Source organism: Pseudochaenichthys georgianus, chromosome 3 (genome assembly GCF_902827115.2).
Source record: "Pseudochaenichthys georgianus chromosome 3, fPseGeo1.2, whole genome shotgun sequence".
NCBI lineage: Eukaryota > Metazoa > Chordata > Actinopteri > Perciformes > Channichthyidae > Pseudochaenichthys > Pseudochaenichthys georgianus.
This window is the reverse complement of record NC_047505.1, coordinates 14,089,228-14,093,212: the sequence shown is the minus strand read 5'-3', so window position 1 is coordinate 14,093,212 and position 3,985 is coordinate 14,089,228.

The following is a 3,985-nucleotide window of genomic DNA, read 5'->3' as shown; positions in this document are numbered from 1 at the left end:
AGGCAGATCGAGGACAGGCAGGGTCGGAACCGGGTAGGCAATCTGGTATCAAACGCGGGAAAGACAAGCATGAGGCAAAGTACAATCTGGCAAAGAGTGTGTGTAAGGTGCGGGTTTAAATACTGGCATAAGCTAATGGGTGCAGAAGAGAAAGAGAGTGAGCTAACGAGTGGGTGTGGAAAACAGGTGAGACAGGTGAATGGAAAACTACTGGTGAATGATGGAGCAGACTATGACAAAAAGTTGCACAGTTCACACAAAGTTTGGAAAATGTTTTAATTGAAATATACTCCTTAAAGGGCCAATGTCATGCTTTTCCGGTTATTACCGTCCCCTTGTGTGTTATGAAGGTTTTTCTGCATGTAAACGGTCTGCAGAGTCACAAACCCTCAAAGTACACCCTGTAGCGAGTAAAACAACACATCCTCACTCCCAGGTCGGCCTATGTTGACGTTATGTCAAGTCCCCTGTGTCGGCTTTTTCCAACGCAAGGGGGGGGCCCTGAGTGTACATTTTCAACTGTCCATAGGCTTCTATATAGCTCCCTAAACGTATGTTGTAGACGACTTGAGATCGCGAGCGAATGCTACCCATAGATCCATTCTCACAGCGTTTATCAACCTTTTTCTTACTCAATATCAAGCCACACTTATTGTTTTTACTTCTTTATTTTAATTGAATAATGTAGGACTTTTGTTGCCGTCAGTTCTGCGGCGGGATTTGACGCTCATGGAAGCACGGCATTTGTTTGTGTCGACTGCCCTTAAAGGCAATGTGAGCGTCCATTCTCATTGGATAACGGAGAATTGTACACCCGGAAGTAAGTATTCTTCTTACTGTCGATTGATTTTACAGTGATTATCTGCACTACTCATCGACTAAAAAACACCAGATTATCCTTGTTAATTACACAACATTGATTGGTTTAAATTGTGTGCAATGCTTTTATATTTTTCCCCTTCGATTCGGAGAAACAAATATTTTTTCGGAGTAAAGGATGGCAGAAGACACTACACTACCCAGAATCTCCAGCTATCGTTTGGACTACACCATGTGCTCTGTTTGACGTCGTGATCTTCAAATGTCTCCCTCCAGAAAATAAAAACATGGCCGAACTTCGTTTTATTCTCGGTGGAAAATGCCTATTTTAAAGTTAGTTTGGCCATTAAAATGCATTTTGATGTCATTTGATGCGAGAAATATGAGTTGTTATTTCAGATTATGTGTGCAGTGGATGCACATGATCTTTAGTTTGCTAGTTGTTACGAAGATTACTTGAGGAAATTGCGTCCATAGAACGTCTTCATTGTCACCAAGGTGGTTGCTAGGGACGCTGCTATCGATATTATTTCTGTTATGTTGTGTAACTGTTTAATGGTGTTATCTTTATTGCTACCCCCTCCCCGTCAATGTATAGTGTTGGTCCACAGCGCAAACGTATTAGTTTAACAAAATCCGCATCTAAAGATAGCCTACGTTATTTTCTCACATCTCACAGCACATCGTCATTAACAAATACCGGAAACAGACCGAAAACATTTAAAAACAATAAAATAATACTTTATTCCGAGTGTGCTTGCTTTTCTCTTTGAAAGTCATCACATAACGGCATTGTAATACACGGTTCGGCTGCATTAAATATTACATATCTGCCGTAGTTCTGTATTTATAGAGCCCTGATGAGAAGACTTCTAGACAAACATGAGGAACTGAAAACGTGACGTGGATCATAAATATATCAGCCATTAAACAACATCTTACATTTCTTTTCACACAATACGTCTCCTTGCAGTATCAACACTAATTCGGCGGACTTTTATATTTGATCCAATTGGTAGATAGGCTGTATTTACACCATAAAGGTGCACAGCTGATATGAAGGGACACCTAGTGGTTAAAGCATGTTATTGAATTTCATTATTTTTATTATTAGATATTAATAGGATCCCTATAAAGTATATTCATTACTCGTTATTCTCTACTAATAGTTAATTAAAGGCTGTATATAATGACTATTTTGCACATCCCTTTCAAGATTTCAAGATTTTCTAAGGTTTATTGACATCATATAGGCCTACACAACTATGGTGTAGTTATGCATTGAATGAAAAACTTGGGTCGCAGGTTCCTCAATAGTGCATTACAAGACATCTATCAATATTTGTGCATACCTCCAGCAATGTTAACTATGTTGAAGCACTTATTTTAACTGATATTATACATAATGTATTATACTCTTATAAGATGTATGTAGATATTTCATCTCCGGCCTTGTCAGGTATTGAACAATCAATAAATAAAGAACACAGAACTGTTAAATATAAAACGCATATTTACAACTGTTACACATGCTGATGTAACGCAAATGTTCCAACTTGGGATCAATAAAGTATATCTTATCTTAAGCTGATCGATGGCTACTGCCATATTTGCAAAATGTGCCTCTGAACCTTGACAAGTGCATGTTTCAGGCTTATCAATTAACAACAGGGGTCACAAACATAAGACCAGCTGTTAAATAAAGCTCTTCTGACCTTAGCTGGCATGTGTGTATACATATTAATGCTGCCCATTATGGGCACAAGCAATTTTCACCCATTTATTAATTATATGTTTTAAATGTGAGTGTTTCCTATCCCCTAAACCTCCAGGGATGTACAGTTTAATTCTGGCAACTTCTTATTATGGGAAATACGAAAACGTCTTTTAAAACTGCAACTCCCAGTATAGCCATAGATAGAGAACATGTTGCGAAACAGAATAGCCAGCATGTGTAGTTCTGGGGACAGGGTGGTGGAGGGGGGGACACGGTGGACCCGTTCAAATCCAGTTTGGACAGTCTGCCGTGGTTCCATCCCATATCAAGTGCTGTTCGAGGCTCGGCGTAACCCTCGGAGCACACTCTCCAATCACAGAGCTTGAGGACTATCACGGGGTTTGTCAAACAGAGCACATGGTGTAGTCCAAACGATAGCTGGGGATTCTGGGTAGTGTAGTGTCTTCTGCCATCCTTACTCCGAAAAAATATTTGTTTCTCCGAATCGAAGGGGAAAAATACAAAAGCATTGCACACAATTTAAACCAATCAATGTTGTGTAATTAACAAGGATAATCTAGTGTTTTTAGTCGATTAGTAGTGCAGATATCACTGTAAAATCAATCGACAGTAAGGGGAATACTTACTTCCGGGTGTACTATTCTCCGTTATCCAATGAGAATGGACGCTCACATTGCCTTTAAGGGCAGTCGACACAAACGAATGCCGTGCTTCTATGAGCGTCAAATCCCGCCGCAGAACTGACGGCAACAAAAGTCCTACATTATTCAATTAAAATAAAGAAGTAAAAATAATAAGTGTGGCTTGATATTGAGTAAGAAAAAGGTTGATAAACGCTGTGAGAATGGATCTGCGGGTAGCATTCGCTCGCGATCTCAATTCGTCTACAACATACGTTTAGGGAGCTATATAGAAGCCTATGGACATCCCGGAAAGTTGAAAATGTACGCTATGGGCCCCCCCCTTGCGTTGGAAAAAGCCGACACAGGGGACTTGACATAACGTCAACATAGGCCGACCTGAGAGTGAGGATGTGTTGAGTAAAACTCTAACACAGAAAAGACCATGCTGCCCCAGAACGCCCCGTTGGAGATTTCTCTTTGTCCATTGTTTGCTTCCTGGGTTCTGTGACGTGTGAACACCCAGATCAACAACAAATGACCGGATTGGCCCAAATGGATCAATCCGCGGAGCACCTCACACACCAGGATCCCTTGGCTAACTAACAGGGAGTCCCCATTGACTTGCATAGAGCTCCCTGAACGCTGGTAATAGACGAGTTGGGATCGCAGAGAAATGCTCTCCGCAGACCCATGCTCACAGCGTTATAAACAGGGGTGCACATAACTTTTTTAGTGAGTTACTCAGATGAGTACCAGGAGACAGCGTTTGGTACTCACCCCACACGAAGCGTGGGCCTCCTCAGCG